Here is a 21,395-nt window from a genome sequence, read left to right on the forward strand (position 1 = left end):
AGCCAGCAACAGCAAGGTCTATAACCTATTATCTGCCAAATATGAATTCCTGCTCAGGTTCCCATCTATCCTGTTAGTTTTGTTTTCCTAACAATTTTGGCTTTCACCAAATAAATAAATCAATAAATGTGCTGTTAAAAATTAATTTATGCAGGTAAATTGTGAAGTATTTTACTGGTTTCTATTGTTGCTTCAACAGATATGTGGTTGTGTTGGCAGGATATTTGTCTTTGGATATTTCAATTAGAGAGTCTGTTGAGGCCAAACAGTTCTGGGACACTGATATTATAGTATTCTTATCAGGTCCCAAATAAACTGGAATATGTGGGAACCTCAAAAAATACTTTAAATTTTGGAAAAAGGTTTCAGACACTTGCCCTTTACAGGGAGTGCAGAATTATTAGGCAAATGAGTATTTTGTCCACATCATCCTCTTCATGCATGTTGTCTTACTCCAAGCTGTATAGGCTCGAAAGCCTACTACCAATTAAGCATATTAGGTGATGTGCATCTCTGTAATGAGAAGGGGTGTGGTCTAATGACATCAACACCCTATATCAGGTGTGCATAATTATTAGGCAGCGTCCTTTCCTTTGGCAAAATGGGTCAAAAGAAGGACTTGACAGGCTCAGAAAAGTCAAAAATAGTGAGATATCTTGCAGAGGGATGCAGCAGTCTCAAAATTGCAAAGCTTCTGAAGCGTGATCATCGAACAATCAAGCGTTTCATTCAAAATAGTCAACAGGGTCGCAAGAAGCGTGTGGAAAAACCAAGGCGCAAAATAACTGCCCATGAACTGAGAAAAGTCAAGCGTGCAGCTGCCAAGATGCCACTTGCCACCAGTTTGGCCATATTTCAGAGCTGCAACATCACTGGAGTGCCCAAAAGCACAAGATGTGCAATACTCAGAGACATGGCCAAGGTAAGAAAGGCTGAAAGACGACCACCACTGAACAAGACACACAAGCTGAAACGTCGAGACTGGGCCAAGAAATATCTCAAGACTGATTTTTCTAAGGTTTTATGGACTGATGAAATGAGAGTGAGTCTTGATGGGCCAGATGGATGGGCCCGTGGCTGGATTGGTAAAGGGCAGAGAGCTCCAGTCCGACTCAGACGCCAGCAAGGTGGAGGTGGAGTACTGGTTTGGGCTGGTATCATCAAAGATGAGCTTGTGGGGCCTTTTCAGGTTGAGGATGGAGTCAAGCTCAACTCCCAGTCCTACTGCCAGTTTCTGGAAGACACCTTCTTCAAGCAGTGGTACAGGAAGAAGTCTGCATCCTTCAAGAAAAACATGATTTTCATGCAGGACAATGCTCCATCACACGCGTCCAAGTACTCCACAGTGTGGCTGGCAAGAAAGGGTATAAAAGAAGAAAAACTAATGACATAGCCTCCTTGTTCACCTGATCTGAACCCCATTGAGAACCTGTGGTCCATCATCCAATGTGAGATCTACAAGGAGGGAAAATAGTACACCTCTCTGAACAGTGTCTGGGAGGCTGTGGTTGCTGCTGCACGCAATGTTGATGGTGAACAGATCAAAACACTGACAGAATCCATGGATGGCAGGCTTTTGAGTGTCCTTGCAAAGAAAGGTGGCTATATTGGTCGCTGATTTGTTTTTGAATGTCAGAAATGTATATTTGTGAATGTGGAGATGTTATATTGGTTTCACTGGTAAAAATAAATAATTGAAATGGGTATATATTTGTTTTTTGTTAAGTTGCCTAATAATTATGCACAGTAATAGTCACCTGCACACACAGATATCCCCCTAAAATAGCTAAAACTAAAAACAAACTAAAAACTACTTCCAAAAACATTCAGCTTTGATATTAATGAGATTTTTGGGTTCATTGAGAACATGGTTGTTGTTCAATAATAAAATTATTCCTCAAAAATACAACTTGCCTAATAATTCTGCACTCCCTGTAGATTCACTGGTCTCTACCCTCACCTATGTGACCAAAAGAATGAGATCATGGATAAGCAAAACAATATGCATAGAAGATCTTTTTTAAAAAAAGGTTTCTGCAGTAACTTTGTTATAAGGGTTGCTGGCTGATCCAGGTGAGCTTTAGTGGCTCAAGTCAAAGATCAAAAGCTGTGACCCAGTGATATTGTTCTTAAGTGTATCTCACGGAAATTTGGCAAAATGGAAAAAGATTAACAACATAAACTGCATCCATATTATGTATATAGATATAAAGATATTAGAGCTGTTCTGTCCAAGCAACTGGGTGTTAAGACTGCTGCCAAGGCTCCAAGAAAGAAAAAAAAAAACTGTTGTTATTGCTGTTAACCCTTTGACTGAGTGGTGTGCTTGCCTTAATTCTGCTACTTCTTTACTTCTGTTCAGTGATGTGGACCATGTATGATCTAAATTACTGGAACTGAAATGATTCAGCAATAAGATTTCAGCATTATCACAGACTGGAGATAAGCGTTGAACAAGATTGTTGTCTAATATTTACCATATATGAATACATTATTTGTGAAGGGATTTTACAGTTGTTGACCTTGTCATTAAAAGGAGGAGAGGCTCAGAGAGGAGGGGAGATAATGACAGTCTGTCTCAAAGCTCTTGAAACAATAATTGTTCTGGCAAGAAGTGCTGGCAAGTGATGAACCAGAGGGGGCTAAAGCCGTAAGGAAATGAAACACCTAAAAGAGATTTAAACTAAAATACACATTCACTGTGCTTTTGAGTATCTATTTAGACCATAAAATTATTCCTCAAAAATACAACTTGCCTAATAATTCTGCACTCCCTGTATATCATAATAGAAAGTCCTGGCAAATTCAGTTTCTGCATGATAGGATTCTGTAAATACTCATGTAACTGTTCTAATGTAATATCACGTCTTCTTATTTTATTTCTCCGTCATCTTTCTAGTGTCTTGTTTTCCATAGTGTCTTGACTGGTTATCCATGTGAGCTTTTTGTGTCACTCCTTGTGGATGATTTTGTATGCACCTGTCTTATTACTTAGTCAGGTCCGTTTATATTTCAGCCTATTTCTAGTTCAGCCCTGGTCAGTTCATTTGTGTTTGTGCATGAGTTAGTATAAACAACACAGTCACTTCAAAAAGTGGCATGCATAACTCCTACACTGAACTTCAGTGTTTCTAGTGTTTTCAAGCCTTCCATGATGTCACCTAACTTGACTCTTTCGGTTGTCACAACTGCTACAGCCATTAATTTGGGACATTTTGTCATGGTCCTGCGACCATGACTCAGTGACTTTATGTTTATGTTCTTTATTGTTATTACTTTCATTATTATTCATGGCTGTTTTGGGATGGTTTGTGTTTGGGATTTTAGACACTGGGTTCTGGGTTTGTGCTCCCTCTGTTGGTCCCTGGTGTTAGTGTCCCCCTGTCTCGTCAGGTTAATCAGGTCCAGCTGTTTCCCCCACCTGTGTGTGATTTCCCAGTGTCTCTTTGTGTACTTATAGTGTGTGATTTCCTCTGCTCCTCGTCGCATCGTCTGTGTTCATACCCGGTGAATTTCCCTGCGTGCTCTCCCTGCTGTTCTCCCTTCATGTTCAGGTTTGCCACTCCTTTGTGTAGTTTCTCCCAGTTTAGTTCGTCCTTAGTTCTGTTTGCCATCTCCACTTTATGTTCAGTATTGTCAATAAATCACCCTTCACGTCTGAAATAGTGCTGCGTTTGAGTCCTCCTTCCACTCTTCACACGGCCGCTGCCCCGGACCGTGACACATTTGCTAAAAGAACTGTATCATACACAGTTATTCAAAATTACTTAACCAGTTCTGGCGTCAGATCTTCATACAAATGTCACTATCCATATTTCATTATTGGTTAGACAGTATATGGTTGGGCTCTCCCTGCCATATTTCCACTAAAGTGAATAATAAGCTCCCCTCTCTTTCAGCTGGTTGTGCAGGTTATATAGAGGCTATTTGCTTTTGCCTTCAGTCATTCTGTTCATGATAATGTGGTATTTCGAAACACAAAGATTGACATGGAGACATTTCAAGACTGCCAGAACACAACCTTATAAACAACATGGGATATATTCTGATGCATGACATTCTGAGAGTCACTAACCAAATCCACTTTACTTTTCTTTATAGATGACATGAGAAACAATAATAATAACGAAATATAAAAAAGAAAATCATTTGGAGGAATTTGGAGGGAAACAGTTGTGGTCGCAAAGCAGGAGAGGGAAGAGAGGATAAAAAAGGGAGGAGGAAGATTACAGGCAGACAGGACAAGTGAGTAGGACGAGGGTATAATATTAGCTATAATCAATGTGACAACAACTACAGCAAACCATATGTTTGTATATATATACACAACCTGTTGATATTTGAATTACAGGACACAGGAAAATTTATTTTGTTTAATTGACTGGTTTGAATAACAAACAGCTCCCCACAGAGCAAGCAATTTGGATCACGTTCATAATTTTTTTGTCTTAACATTTCTGCATAATGAGATTTTGTGGCCAGGCTTGATTAAAAACAATGTCTGTCAGCAGAAAGGTAATTTGGAGCTAAAAGGGCAGAAGAAACTAAAAGGAGGTGATTACAGAGAACCATTAGTCATGGCACAAATATAAAAAATTCTTCTTTTTAGCAACATTTACATTCACACATATACAAACAAATATACAAAGAGATGATTCAAGGAATGACAAAACCATTTGGAATATGATCTAACATACTTTGACAGTGTATGTCCATTTTTTTTTTCAAACGTTAAAATAAGATACTGTACAAGCAATTGGCATGATTCCCATGCAGTTCTTCAACTTTAAAAAAATAAATAAAAAATTTTATGTTAAATAAATGACCCAAACAAACCTAAACAAAAATCTGTACTACACAAATTCAGTAAGGAACCTATGAAACTCCTTACCCTAACTATTCCTACAGTTTTTTTTTAACCAGCAGTCTTTGGCAGTGCTGCAAAGCAAATATCGAAGATTTGCTTTTGTTTTGTTTCTATGTTAATTTTGTCCTCCATCAATCCTCTGAATATTTACTTCAAGTAATTTTCGATGGACATATCCACACCCACTACAATCACTGAAATGACATTTTGAATATTTCATAATGGTGGCTATAGAGAAATGTGAGTAAGTGCTTGAAGACGTTGGATATCAAAAATCCTTTTAAGGTTCTCTATTTTGCTACCTTTTCCACCATATCTAAATGGTCTAAATAGATACTCAAAAGCACAGTGAATGTGTATTTTAGTTTAAATCTCTTTTAGGTGTTTCATTTCCTTACGGCTTTAGCCCCCTCTGGTTCATCACTTGCCAGCACTTCTTGCCAGAACAATTATTGTTTCAAGAGCTTTGAGACAGACTGTCATTATCTCCCCTCCTCTCTGAGCCTCTCCTCCTTTTAATGACAAGGTCAACAACTGTAAAATCCCTTCACAAATAATGTATTCATATATGGTAAATATTAGACAACAATCTTGTTCAACGCTTATCTCCAGTCTGTGATAATGCTGAAATCTTATTGCTGAATCATTTCAGTTCCAGTAATTTAGATCATACATGGTCCACATCACTGAACAGAAGTAAAGAAGTAGCAGAATTAAGGCAAGCACACCACTCAGTCAAAGGGTTAACAGCAATAACAACAGTTTTTTTTTTCTTTCTTGGAGCCTTGGCAGCAGTCTTAACACCCAGTTGCTTGGACAGAACAGCTCTAATATCTTTATATCTATATACATAATATGGATGCAGTTTATGTTGTTAATCTTTTTCCATTTTGCCAAATTTCCGTGAGATACACTTAAGAACAATATCACTGGGTCACAGCTTTTGATCTTTGACTTGAGCCACTAAAGCTCACCTGGATCAGCCATCAACCCTTATAACAAAGTTACTGCAGAAACCTTTTTTTAAAAAAGATCTTCTATGCATATTGTTTTGCTTATCCATGATCTCATTCTTTTGGTCACATAGGTGAGGGTAGAGACCAGTGAATCTACAGGGAGTGCAGAATTATTAGGCAAGTTGTATTTTTGAGGAATAATTTTATTATTGAACAACAACCATGTTCTCAATGAACCCAAAAATCTCATTAATATCAAAGCTGAATGTTTTTGGAAGTAGTTTTTAGTTTGTTTTTAGTTTTAGCTATTTTAGGGGAATATCTGTGTGTGCAGGTGACTATTACTGTGCATAATTATTAGGCAACTTAACAAAAAACAAATATATACCCATTTCAATTATTTATTTTTACCAGTGAAACCAATATAACATCTCCACATTCACAAATATACATTTCTGACATTCAAAAACAAAACAAAAACAAATCAGCGACCAATATAGCCACCTTTCTTTGCAAGGACACTCAAAAGCCTGCCATCCATGGATTCTGTCAGTGTTTTGATCTGTTCACCATCAACATTGCGTGCAGCAGCAACCACAGCCTCCCAGACACTGTTCAGAGAGGTGTACTGTTTTCCCTCCTTGTAAATCTCATATTTGATGATGGACCACAGGTTCTCAATGGGGTTCAGATCAGGTGAACAAGGAGGCCATGTCATTAGTTTTTCTTCTTTTATACCCTTTCATGCATTGTCCTGCATGAAAATCATGTTTTTCTTGAAGGATGCAGACTTCTTCCTGTACCACTGCTTGAAGAAGGTGTCTTCCAGAAACTGGCAGTAGGACTGGGAGTTGAGCTTGACTCCATCCTCAACCTGAAAAGGCCCCACAAGCTCATCTTTGATGATACCAGCCCAAACCAGTACTCCACCTCCACCTTGCTGGCGTCTGAGTCGGACTGGAGCTCTCTGCCCTTTACCAATCCAGCCACGGGCCCATCCATCTGGCCCATCAAGACTCACTCTCATTTCATCAGTCCAGAAAACCTTAGAAAAATCAGTCTTGAGATATTTCTTGGCCCAGTCTTGACGTTTCAGCTTGTGTGTCTTGTTCAGTGGTGGTCGTCTTTCAGCCTTTCTTACCTTGGCCATGTCTCTGAGTATTGCACACCTTGTGCTTTTGGGCACTCCAGTGATGTTGCAGCTCTGAAATATGGCCAAACTGGTGGCAAGTGGCATCTTGGCAGCTGCACGCTTGACTTTTCTCAGTTCATGGGCAGTTATTTTGCACCTTGGTTTTTCCACACGCTTCTTGCGACCCTGTTGACTATTTTGAATGAAACGCTTGATTGTTCGATGATCACGCTTCAGAAGCTTTGCAATTTTGAGACTGCTGCATCCCTCTGCAAGATATCTCACTATTTTTGACTTTTCTGAGCCTGTCAAGTCCTTCTTTTGACCCATATTTGCCAAAGGAAAGGACGTTGCCTAATAATTATGCACACCTGATATAGGGTGTTGATGTCATTAGACCACACCCCTTCTCATTACAGAGATGCACATCACCTAATATGCTTAATTGGTAGTAGGCTTTCGAGCCTATACAGCTTGGAGTAAGACAACATGCATGAAGAGGATGATGTGGACAAAATACTCATTTGCCTAATAATTCTGCACTCCCTGTAGAACTTCACTTTTATGCTCAGCTCTCTCTTCGCTACATCAGACCAGTACAACATCTGCATTAGTGATGGGATTTCCAGCTCTTTTTAGTGTCTCTTTCGGCTCGGCTCACTAAAAAGAGCAGTCTCTTTCGGCTCCCAACAGGATCTTCAGGTTGTTTTGTTCCTTTAATTAAATTATTATTAGCAACAATATAAAATTATGCACAAAAGGAATGACTAATGTTAAAAAAACAACAACGTGGTTTTATTTATATATGTTTATATATAAATATATACGGTGGCCCCTAGAGACAAAGCACGTACAAACTCCAAAAAGCACGTACAAATTCCAAAACACATTTCTAGCTTTAACTGAACTTCCAAAACAGAGCTACCTAGATCACTTAAATTACACAATTGAAGCCATATATGTATTGTTTGTGCATTTATACACAAGCACTCATATGCATTCAAATAATTTGAAAAAATGTTCATTTACCTGTTACTACCACACACCAAATATGGTCGTTGGTACTTCCTGGCTTGTGTAGCCACTAGGTAACAAAAGCTCAACACTGCCCCTAGCATCCTGGAGCACTTCTGTTGTCTTTTGTACGTGTTTTGTAGTTTGTATGTGCTTCGAAGTTTGTATGTGCTTCAGAGTTTTTACGTGTTTTGGAGTTTTTACGTGCTTCGGTGTTTGTATGTGCTATGCAGTCTTTACGTGTTTTGTTGTTTTTACGTGTTTTGGAGTTAGTACGTGCTTTGTCTCTAGGGGCCACCATAAATATACTTTCATTTATTCACTCCACATAAAATGTAATAAATAAATCATATAATACAAAAATCAACTATTTACATTTCAACTTTTAACTATTCAAATTCTCAGCGTTTTCCTTTTAAACAAATTTAAAGTGAAACAACACAAAACACTGCAAACCACAACACAATTAAATATAAATTCAAATATGAAAACAAAAAGAAGATGCACATTCTCTGCCATATGGGCCTGCATGAATAAACTTTCTGAATTCTTTATCATCTGCAACTGAAAATAGTTGTGGATGATTACTATACCTTTCTAATGTGACGTTGTTGTCCTTGGCTCTCTTTCTCTCTCTTTCCCTCCTGCTCGTGTTCCTGTGTTACTGCGAGTGTAACTGCTGCCCCTCCCCCCTCTTCCCAGCGCAAAGCACAAGGCTCATGTGCGGAGTGAAGCGGGAAAAAAAGTGCAAGAGAGAGAGGGTGAGAGAAAGAAAGAGTCAGATCCGTTTCGTTCGCGACGGACACATCACTAATCTGCATCACTGTAGCTGCTCTCCTGAACCCTCACTTGTGAACAAGACCCTAAAATACTTCTACTCCTGCACTTGGGGGAGCACCTTGTCCCGAACTCGAAATACACACTCCAATTTTTTCCTGTTGAGGACCAGGGCCTCGGACTTGGAGGTCACATTCGGCTGCAAATCACTCCAGTGCAAGCTAGAGGTCACCACGTAATGAAACCAACAGATTTTGTTTTTTTAAATTCTGGCATTTTTCTTGCATTTTTAGTTCCATTGTCAGGGCAACTAGTCATGCAGTTTGTAAAATAATTATTCCATATTCCCTGAATTTTTTCCTAGTTCTTTATTCCACAAGTGGAAAAAAGCTAAACAATTCTGCCATTAAGTGTCTAAGCACATAAAGTGGGTGAGCTTGAGGCTCTGCTGACTCAGTAAGTGCATAGTTATTTCCCATCCTCCCCTAGCATTAACATCAGCACAAACACTGTGCACTGGGAGCTTCATAGCTTCATGGCAAGTTTTCATGGCTAAGCAGCTCCTGTAGGCCCAGTACTTTTCTCCATATTTTATATGACTTTTGATAACTTAACTAATAACCATCTGCAAAAATGTTGTTGCGGTAAAAATGTATACGTTTAAATATTATTATTATTGTTTTTATTATTATTATTATAAAAGTATTATAAAAATGTATTCATCAGTGTTGTGAGAAAGACAGGAATGACAGTCTATTAGCAATTTGTTCGTGAAACTGGATTAGAATGCAAACCTTCACTTTTTATTTTTTTGCAAAGCAGAACCTAGCTTAAGCCTTTCATATTAAGTCTATGAAATGCAAACACCATGTTGTAAAGCTTTTTGCTAACAGTATAAGGAGTAATAATATGTTTATATTATGCCGAACCCAAATATCATTAGCATCTCCATGCTGTATTCAAATACGCCATAGAGACATCACTGTTTAATGGTGTTTTTGTTTGTTTTATTCTTTGCCGTCTTTTTTCTTTGTTTTATTCCATAAGAGCGTGGCAGTTTTCACAGTTTCCATTGGACAGGAATGATTGATTTATTATTCTGTGTAATAAGTTGATGGAATGGTTATATGTGCCAATGAGCAAATGGAAAATTTCACTACAAAATAATGGCTTTCTTCTCGTTGCTTCTGCAAGAAATGGGACAGAAATTCTATATTTGTGGCATTTAATTCTGTTTTGCCATGGTGATGTTTCAGCGGGATCAAATGGGGTGATTGTGTTGTTTTTGTATGAGGAAAAGAGAGTGGAAACAAGTGCTGCAGAGAGATAAATATTTGTGTGTCTATGCCACAAATGATGCAGTTGGCAGTTATAATAGGAACCTCCTTTGAACAAGAATTTGCATTATATTGTCAAGACATGTTGACAACAAAAATCTGCTGGAATATTGATTCAGCTTTCTATTTGGTGACTTTGTCATTTCATAATTTAGGCAGTAACAGCAGTGAATGAGGGTAATTCAGTTGTTTTTGTCTGAACCAGATTTCCTCAATATTGTTTGGTGCAGGTCCCAAATTTGGTTTGTAATTATTTCTTTCATTTCACATATTTTGGAAGAGTGGCGGCATTCACATTTCTGTGGTGACTCATTATTGCTGAAAGGATGCAGAGTTAAACCCGGTGACCATCAACTGACCATCTGACGCTAGAGTGAAATCTCTGTGGGAGGTCTGGCAAGGTCTCAAGGCTCTAATTTCTGTATGGATTTTTACTAGTTTGGTTTCTTTCATCTGTTTACAGATAGGCTCACTAAACCATATCCTGTCATTTGTTCCCAACTGAGGCAAGGTTCTTCTCAGCTTGAGACCACACCACACACATGCACAGACGCAAAAGAGAGCTGCTTTCCATCTGCAACCGCACCACACAAAGAACTCTAAGAGCACAGGAACCCAACATACATTTGTAAAAAAGAAAGGTCCAAAAAAATGCTGTGTACTTCAAGAACAGACATTTCAGACATTTCACTAGGTGAAATATACACTTATTTCACCCACTGGGTGGAAGATATTTACTGAAAACTCTCAAGGCAGTTATAGTCTTCACCCTATCTACTTTTATGTTAAAGCTTAAAGCACCTGTCTGGATGAGGTGTTGCTGAACCATCACCATGTTCTGCCTCTAAAGGCTAAATGCTGTTGTGGGCTCTTTCATTATGCACAGAGAATCTTTCATCTATTCTTTTGGCTTTTTATCCCATGCATTTATTTCCCACTATTGCATGTCTCTTTATGTCTTCACGGTCCCTTAATTTGTGATTTGGTCTTTCTGGGAGTCTCACTTTCTACCTATCTGCATGTTCCTGCAGCTGCATGACTGGTCCTCATGTAACTGCCCCAAGCAACTTTCTGCATTATTATATTGTCGATTCCCACCACTGCTCCCTGTCCCAGCTGACAGTGTCAGATGGCTGTTAAAGCATTTTTTCTTTCTTTTTGTTTTCCAATCTGTCACTATATATGCATGCTCATAGGGAATCAGTGGACCATTACCTAATTCTACCTATAGTATGAACTATTTTGAGATCTATTATGAATTGGTCCAACATGAATCTTTTGCAATTTTTTAGTTTGGTTACATTAAACCAAGCACCTGCATTGCAAGTGAATAACAAAAAAACAATGTAAAGAAAAACTTAATTTTACATTTTTGGCCCAACTACAACTTAAAGCACTGTTCTTTTGCTTGTGAAGGATGTATTTTATTTTATTTTTAGTTTCCATTTGCATTAGGTGGTTGAATAATCAATAAGTAATTTACATTTTCTTTTTCACTATCTGTTACTGGAACATTTTCTGAAATGACTCAGAAACGCATTTACTGTAAGCTCTGGCAATCAATGTTTTTTCCAGCAGTATTAACAATATTTGTGATCGGCATATGTCAATTTTTGATTTAAAAAGGACATTTTAAGTTAAAAGGCAACAATTAACCTTAATTTAATAAGTAACTCTTTTGTATTTCATATGACATTCGGAGTGTAAATGCTTAAATTTTCTGCTATGTTTAACCAAAACTGTGAGTCTCTGATGCAGGGCATGAACACTGGGAATCAGTGCAAAGCAGTTAATTAAATTAATATTTGTTACGTCCCCACATGACAGCTAGGCGAAGGGGGTGGGGGATAGTAACAGTTGGATCCGGGTTGAAATGAAAAGGACGCCAGGCAGAGGAGTGTAACACAAAATAAATGGCCTGTATTTATATAGCGCTTTACTAGTCCCTAAGGACCCCAAAGCGCTTTACATATCCAGTCATCCACCCATTCATACACACATTCACACACTGGTGATGGCAAGCTACATTGTAGCCACAGCCACCCTGGGGCGCACTGACAGAGGCAAGGCTGCCGGACACTAGCGCCACCGGGCCCTCTGACCACCACCAGTAGGCAACGGGTGAAGTGTCTTGCCCAAGGACACAACGACCGAGACTGTCCAAGCCGGGGCTCGAACCGGCAACCTTCCGATTACAAGGCGAACTCCCAACTCTTGAGCCACGATCGCCCCGTAGCCACGATCGCCCCGTATCTTTATTATATCTTTATTATAATTAATTAACCCAATAATCATATAAGCAGTAACAACAAAAAGAGACAGCAACGCTGCTTTAATGATAACTTAGACAGGCCAACCCAAAAAGATGGTGGCCGCTTCAACTAAGAAAACAACAAGGATTCAACAGAAAAAGACAGCAACGCTGCTATTAGCAATAGCCAGGCAGGCCAAACCAAGAAATGGAGGCCGCCGTCAAAACCACTGCCCAGTTGAGCTACTCACAACAAGCCACGCACCGTGGGGCTGGTCACACACACACACGCAGCAGGCCTTTTCCACACTTAGACCAGACTCACACGCTGCCCACCACGCCAAGCACGACATCCCAGTGTATTTCAGACCCAGCAACACGCTCAGACAAAAACTGGTTCACCCGAAAGACAAAACGCCAAAACACAGACTTAACAATGTGGTGTATGCTGTACAGTGCAGCGAGGAATGCCCAGACCTCTACATTGGAGAGACCAAACAGCCACTTCACAAGCGCATGGCACAACACAGAAGAGCCACCTCCACAGGACAAGACTCAGCTGTCCATCTGCATCTTAAGGACAAAGGACACTCTTTGGAGGATGCCAATGTTCACATTTTGGACAGAGAGGACAGATGGTTTGAAAGAGGAGTGAAAGAAGCCATCTATGTCCACTGTGAGCGACCATCTTTGAACAGAGGCGGTGGTTACGACACCAACTCTCTGCCATCTATAATCCAGTTTTGAGTTCCCTCCCCAGACGCCTTAACGCCCACTCACATCCTGGGCCATCTGATCTCAGGAAATCGCATGATAAGGTGGGGCCAGGTTTCACAATGAACTCACCCGAAACCCTGGCTGATTGGGACCCACACCCGCTTTCACACCTTGGCTCAGTCGATTAGAGGATCATCAGGGGGTCCTTTTGTCCCTCTGTGGGGGGTTACTCCCACTAGGTTTAAATCTGGGACTCTCCACCATTTGACCTTAGAACTGAAGAAACTTCTTGGATGAGAGGTGAAACGTCTTCAGGCAACTTAAAGAAGTCCAGATGCTTTTCTTTGCAAGCTCCTTTGAATACATATACAAAGATACACAAAAAGAGGCAGAAATATAGGGACCCTTACATTGATAATTCATTTATGCAGTCTGTCTGTAAAAGAAAGTAAAAACATAAAATGACCCATCCATCAGGAAGTTTTGGGGTGGCTGTAGCTCAGGTGGCAGAGCAGGTCAGCCAGTAATCAGAAGGTCGATGGTTCGATCCCAGGCTGCCTCCTGGCTGCATGCCAAATATCCTTGGGCAAGATACTAACCCCATGTTTGCCTACTGGTGGTGGTCAGAGGGCCCGGTGGTGCCAGTGTCCGGCAGCCTCGCCTCTGTCAGTGCGCCCCAGGGCAGCTGTGGCTACAATGTAGCTTGCTATCGCCAGTGTGTGAAAGTGTGTGTGAATGGGCGAATGACTGAATGTAGTGTAAAGCGCTTTGGGGTCCTATGGACTAGAAAAGCGCTATACAAATGCAGGCCATTTACCATTTTTTTTAGTTTTAGAGTTTTAGTTTAGTTCTGCTTCTTCTGAATCCACATATCGTTAAATGAGAATTGTAATAGAATTTTGAATTTACCCCCATCTCTTGTGGTGAAAGAGCTGTATGGGCAGCTAATGCAGACATTAAATTATAGCTATGTACTCAACATTTTACTTGTATCTCTTTGTCATGTGCTGAGATTCTTTAGAGGAGTAAAAACAAAACTTTCCACTCTCTGTACTGTACTGCAATTCTACCTGCACCATATCTGACTGACAATACCATCTCATTGAGTATGTATCTGTTGTTATATTTCGCTGTTATGTCTCAGTAGTGTATCCTGGCAAGGTTTGTTGTAAGATGGGTACAACTGCTGACAGATGGCACAATGAATACCGAGTTATAGCATGATATCACCTGACTGCCGTGATAATATATTTGTAGGTGTATTACTAATGTGTTCTGTTACGAACTCGCATGTCCATGTGTTTGTTCTGTGCAGGTGTTGTGTCTTTTTATGTTAATTTAGCTGTGCCAGGGCCCTGTTCCGATTGGTGCGTGGATACACCGCCCCGATGTGACTGGTTCCAGCTGGAGGACCCGCCCATTAAGGGGACGGCTGTGGACCGTGTGAGCAGCTTCAAGTTCCTGGGAGTCCACATCTTCAAGGATCTCATCTGGACGACCAACTGCTCCAAGCTGGTCAAGAAGGCTCACCAGTGCCTCCTAAGACCACCAGGTACCGGAACAGCTTCTTCCCCACAGCTGTCAGACTCCTGAACTCTGCCTCCTGACATCTGGCCCACATTAAACTCATGGACTGAACATACACACACCCACAACCACCTACACACAAACACACAATAATAACATGGACCGAACCACCACTCACAACCACTAGCACTCTATATAGCCTCTGTAGAAATGATCCACATACCTCACTTATCTTAACTGCACTACTGTATAGTTCTGAGTAAATAATCATTCTGTACATACGATATGTTTTTATTCTTCAACTGTTTATGACTTGCATAGTTCACATTTCTGTATAACTATTTCATTTTCTGTATCATTTTTTTTATATCCTGTTCATAGCCTGTACATAGCTTGTACTCACTACAGCCTGTACATACTTATAGTTATAGCATATTCATAACATACTTCATACCGTGTACACTATAACATATCATAATAGACCCATTTCTGTAATATACTTACATATCTATATTATTGCTAATATATATTGTAATATATCTATATCATGGCTAAAGCACTTCTGGATGGATGCAAACTGTTGCCCTGTACCTGTGACATGTGCAATGACAATAAAGTTGAATTCTATTCTATTCTATTCTATTCTAATATACATCCCTGATGTAACACCACACTGCGGTCTGTGCGGTTTCACGGGTAGCGCGGTTTAACGGGTAGCGCGGTCTCACGGGTAGCGCGGTTTCACGGGTAGCGCGGTTTAACAGGCAGCAAGGTTTCACGGGTAGCGCGGTTTGTCACTCCCGTCACGCTGCGCTGTCTATGAAGGGGTATGTTGTTCGTGTGAACTGACCATTTGAGATCCTCTGCCAGATGTACAGCTAGGAAACAGAAATTATTCACTCTTTCTACAGCAGCGCCGTTGATCGTGATGTGGGTATGTGCTTTACTACACCTCCAGAAGTCCACTATCATCTCTTGTTTTTGTGACATTGAGGGTGAGATGGTTCCCTTAGCATTAAAGTTTAAAGGCACTGAGATCTTTCTTGTAACCGTCACCCACCACCAGTGATGGGAATAACGGCGTTACTAACGGCATTACCTTTTTCAGTAACAAGTAATCTAACTAATTACTATTCCTATCAATACAACGCTAGCAAGCACTCTTTGCTATGACCAAAAAATCCCAAACAAACAAAAAAAAAAACCCCACCCCTTTCATGTTGGTGGAAAAATGCACCATGCCGACCAATGACATTTGGTTGTTTAGAAAGAGGAGGAAGTTTTAGGAGTGACGGCGAGAGAGAGAGAGAGCGAGTTTTGAGATGTGAGAGATTTGTGATGTTTAGCATCTTTGAAGTGTGTAGTTAATGTGTTGTCTTGTGTAGTTAGTGTGTAGTGTTGTGGATAGTTTTCTGCAGGTGTCAGGCTTGTGATGTTCTCCTTTATAGTGGACAGAAATTATTTTTTTGGAGTGGCACAAATAATTTGTGTGGCATCTTATATTTGCGAAGCAGCACTGATAGGACTCAGGATCAGCGGTGAGAAGTCGAAGATTATGCGAGTTGGTTACGCTACACCATCAAACACAGCGGTTACTGTGAAGCAGCAGCAGCAGCTAGAAGAGGTGGACAGGTTCATGTACCTGGATTGCACTTTTAGCAGTGACGGGGACGTGGAGCATGACGTTAAGTGCAGAATTGGGAAAGCATGGGCAGCCTTTCAATGATTACAACCTATATGGATGACCACCGTACTGCCTTTATCAACCAAGTTGCGGCTCCTGAAGACCATCGTTATACCGACGGCACTGTATGCAGCGGAGACTTGGAAATCGACTGCAAAGATCAACCGCCATCTTGACGTCTTCCAACAACGTTGTCTTCGACGGCTGCTCAAGATCACATATCGGGATCGCGTTACCAATGAAGAAGTATATCGCCGTGCGGGAGTAGAGCCGCTCCATGTCCAAGTCACCAAGCGTCGGTTCAGATTTGCCGGTCACATCCTTCGGCTACCGGACCTGAGACCTGCCCGTGTCGCGGTTCTGTGGAACCCGAAGAATGGAAAGAGACGGCGAGGAAGACCTAAAATAACACGGAGGAGGACTTTCCTTGAAGATTTACGTTCAGTCGAACATCCCGCATGGGATGAAGCAACAACTACCGCGATAGACTGAGTGTTACGACTGATCGTAATCATATGTAAATTTGAGTGTCCAGGTGGTCCTCCGGGATTGGTGCATCCAGGGTGGATGGCTCACACCGATTGGCTGAGGACCGGGAGGCAGCGGATATGAAGAGACCGCCGGGGACTGCCACTTCATTCATCCTCGGCCCAACCCAACCGGCAGACCATTCAGTGTGTCACTATATTATGTTAATGTAAGAGCATGTAGGGGTGGACCGCCTTTTTGTTTGATCAGTTTTCTCCTGGTTTTTGTTAGGCAGGGAGGAAAGTGATTGTCGTTTGGTTTAGTTCTTTTGAGTAGGTAAGTTGTGTTTATTCCTGAGATAGGTTACCTTTTGTTTGTTGTTTTGGCCTTGGATTCACCCTGAAGTTATGATATGCTCCCTTCCTTTGTTTAACTGCACTTATTGTAAATAAATCACTGTCACAAAATATTAAGTGTGTGACGTGCTGCTTGGGGTTGGACGGGGATACCAAACAGGGTAAGTAATTAATTACTTTTAGAATCTAGTAACTAAAATAAATGACTTTTTCAAAGTAACTTGCTCAACACTGCCCACCACTATTGTCTCATGCACAAACTTCAAGATGAAATAGGAGATACTAGTGGCCGTGCAGTCGTAGGTGTAGAGTGAGTACATTAGAGTTCAATATACACCCCTGACGTAATGCCACGCTGCCGTCTGCGAAGGCTGCATGATGTTACACCACGCCACACTGGCCACACCAGTCACACAAGTCACACCTCGCTGCCGTCACACCCATCACACCAGTCGCACCACGCTGCCGACTTCGAAGGTTGCATGACGTTACACCACGCCACACCGGTCACACAGGTCACACCGTGGTTTCACGGGTAGCGCTTTTTCACAGGCAGCGCGGTTTCACAGGTAGCGCGGTTTAACGGGTAGCGCGGTTTAACGGGTAGCGCAGTTTAATGGGTAGCGCGATTTCATGGGTAGCGCGATTTCACGGGTAGCGCGGTTTCACGGTTAGCGCGGTTTAAAAGGAGGCTGGAGTGCTACAGCGGCCAGAGGTCCTCGCGTTTCTCCTCATGACCCAGCAGGATTCCTGTGGCCGCCACTGGCTGCAGTGCGCTTGAAAGTTGTGGAAGTGGAGTGGGTAGGGGTGAGCTGCCGTTTCTTTTGATCACCCGTTTTCTCCTGTTTTGAGTTAGTTAAGGAGGTCAGACTCTGTCTTTATTTTTGACTTTGTTTTGGTAAAGTCAGGGGTGCGGGATTTGTGTAGATTTGTTTTGTTTATTGTTTTGGCCTTGGCTCACCCTGAAGTGTTGACACTCCCGTTTTGGTTCCTTTATTTCACATTGTAAATAAATCACCTTGTATCTACCGGTTTTGTTTCTTGTGGCTGCTTGGGTCTTGGGGGGGAAGCGAGTGCCTCACTCATATTATGGCCTGGCCCTAGACGGGTCGTAACAGTTCTAAAAAGATTTTTTATGTGACTCTTAAAAAAATGTTACCAATACATTCTGGTAAAAAAAAAGTAATTTCATTTTAGAAAATGTTCTGTTCTTATCTCTATAAAATATCAAATTATCAAAATAAAAGCAATGGTTAACTTCACTGCCCATTGTCAGTCAGTAGTGCTGGTTTCAGTGATTACAAAAATGCACTGCTTATAAGGTTGGAAGCTGAAAGCTGAAAGCCTGAACAATGAAAGTTCATAATTACTACTGTAAAGCCTCACATCTATAGGTTTATTCTAATGCAAAGAAAGCCAGAAAGGTTTGTGGTATCCTATGTGGTCATTTGTTGCAGCTCCTCACTCTGTAGTCATTGTTTTGGATTATTGATTAAACCATGGATACAACAGTCATCTACAAAAATAAAACCCAAGATGTAATGATCTGGTATCTTCTTTTAATGTTTTCTTACTGGGAAAATGCAATAAAAAAATTTCACATGATGAACACTGACAACCCCCCAAAGTTTCCAATTACAACAACCCAGGGGGCAGACAGTGCAATTCATTATTTTGGAAGCAGCAGTCAAAATGCAGAAGCAGCAAAGCAGCACCACAAATTCAAATAACTTTCTTGTCATATCTACTCTCAAATCTGAATAAATCTTGATTATTATTTTTTTTATCTCGTAGTCTCTCTGTCTTTAGACAAATTATTTATGCATGGCTTCACATTCCATGTCAAAAAGAAGAACAAAGAACTGCTACTGTAGCAGCTACACTGAACAGAGCTGGTGTTCTCCATTTTGCCTTGTCTCTCTTTGTCAGACACACACACAAACAGTCACATACCTACACCAGCAGGCTTGGCTATAGCACTGACATTTAACAAATGCCCATCAAGGGACTTCAACAAACTCAGTTCACTTTCAACACACTCTTTCAGAAGTTAAAGCCGTTTGGTTTCAGCCACCTGTGTTTTATTTTGGTTTGTGTTTTCTTGTCTTTGTAGAACATCAAAACAGAGAGAGAGACTCAGCCAAGCTCATGTGGAGAAACAAGTGTAGAGAGAACCAGTAGTGAGTTTGGCTCTTTGCGGGGACAGTGGGCTGTTGACCTTCACTGATGAACAGAGAAGTATCCGAGTCTTTCTATCTTGCCCTGTCACAGGCTCTGATTGTTTGTTTGCTTTTACACTTTCTTGCTTTCACTTTCCGTTTCTCATCTCATCCTTCTTAGTACTGTCCTTTTTATCCCTGCCTGCCTTTACATGTTCCACTGTAAGAGGATCAGGTTAAGGTAGCATAGTACTGTCTTAACAGTAGCTTAAAAATGTAACAGATGGAAATGACTCAAAACAATTAACATAACTTTCAACTCATTTAAATGTCATGATGAAGTCTACCATGTTAAGATATAACTTCCATGGAAAAATGTTTCTGATCACTATATTGCCAAATGTATTCATTTACGCATCCAAATCCAATGGTATTTCCACAAAGTGGAAGTGAGTGGGAACAACAGCAACTCAGACAAAAAGTGGTAGGCCACATAAAATCAAAGAGTAGGGTCAGAAGAGTGCAGAGTGCCCAGAGGTTGCCAACTTTCTGCAGAGTCAATTGCTACAGACCTCAAAACTTCATGTGGCCTTCAGGTCCGCTCAAGAACGGTGCGTAGGGATTTCAACTAATAAGTTTTCATGGCTGAGCAGATGAAGCCAAGCCTTAAATGACCAAGTGACAAATACATTGAACACAGTGGTGTTAAGCAGAGACACTTTCTTCTCAGGAGTGACGAGTCACACTTTTCTGTTTGGCAATCCAAAGGATGAATCTGTGTTTGGCGGTTACTAGGAGAACGGGAATTATCTGACTGAGTTGTGCCAAGTGGAAAGTTTGGTGGAGAGGACGATTAAGGTGTGGTTAAGTTTCAGTTGAGTTGGGCTAAGCTCTTTAGTTCAGTGAAAGGAACTCTTAAGGCTCAGCATACTAAACATTTTGGACAATTAGATGCGTGTTTACCTTTTTTGATCCCATCTCAGACACATCTGACCAATTAGTGGACAAAATGTTGTCGTATGGTGTGTTTTGGCACATTTTGGTTGACTTGGAGATTGCTCTGAGTTTTTTCTTTGTAAAAAAAAAAAACCCAAGACCACAGGTAAAAGCTACAAGTTTACAAACTCATCAACTAATTCAAACCAGAGTAAAAGTAAATAAATAAAAAATAATCATGATATCAAAAACACCCTTTAAAAGTTCAGGCTCATGACTACCCAGTGAAATGGACAGAACAACACAGCAATGCTGACTGCTTTTTTTATAGTGGATAAATGGTTTTAGTGGGGAGTGACGATGTGAGACACAGCTAAACACAAACAATGAGGGACTGTAGGAGAATTCATCAACTGAAGAACAATGGACAAGAAAATGGGAGGAGTTGCTGTGCTTCTTAACAGAATTGGAAGGAGGACCAGATTTACACAAAGTTTGCTTGCTTTGCCTTTTCATTGCATATTGTTGTTCATAGGTAGGTGCAGTGGAAGATGCTTTTTCACACCTCCACATGAAATCTTCCTATGGACCTCACATGCTGTAAGAACATTCTCCTGTAGTTAGGAATCTGTTTGTCACCTATAGATAGATCAGACAGAATAGATCAGACACATAATCATTCTCCTCACAAGGCCCTGAACCAGCAAAGTGGAAAACCCAACTTAGCAAACTAAGGAAAGATCAAAGAGATCTATTTTTCTATGCCTGACTGCTGGTCAGGGTTAAAGCAAGATAGCTTTATTCAAGTACATAGTTACACAGTTACAGTTGTTAAATTGCTGCGGTGGATAATTAAAAGGAAATAAAATGGAATGGAGTCCTTTTTATTGAATCACACTGACAACTCCCTGTCCACCCATCACAACACACATAGACCTCAACAAAGATGCAGCGCTGAACCTTGACCTGATAGTAGAATTGGATTCACTATTACACACACAGACACACACACACATACCGACTTCCAAAAGTCACTGCTGGTGGTAGAGGAAAGTAAGCCACAGCTAAGTCTCAGAAACTCAGGGAATTCAAAGTTTCCCCCTGAGGTCTGGGATGCTTTGTCTACTCACCTCCACACAGACACCAACCACATCTCCATGGCCCTGAGCACCATTTCTTTTGTTTCACACCACACACTCTTGCACCGTGCCACC

This window comes from Maylandia zebra, linkage group LG7, assembly GCF_041146795.1.
Source record: "Maylandia zebra isolate NMK-2024a linkage group LG7, Mzebra_GT3a, whole genome shotgun sequence".
Classification (NCBI taxonomy): Eukaryota; Metazoa; Chordata; class Actinopteri; order Cichliformes; family Cichlidae; genus Maylandia; species Maylandia zebra.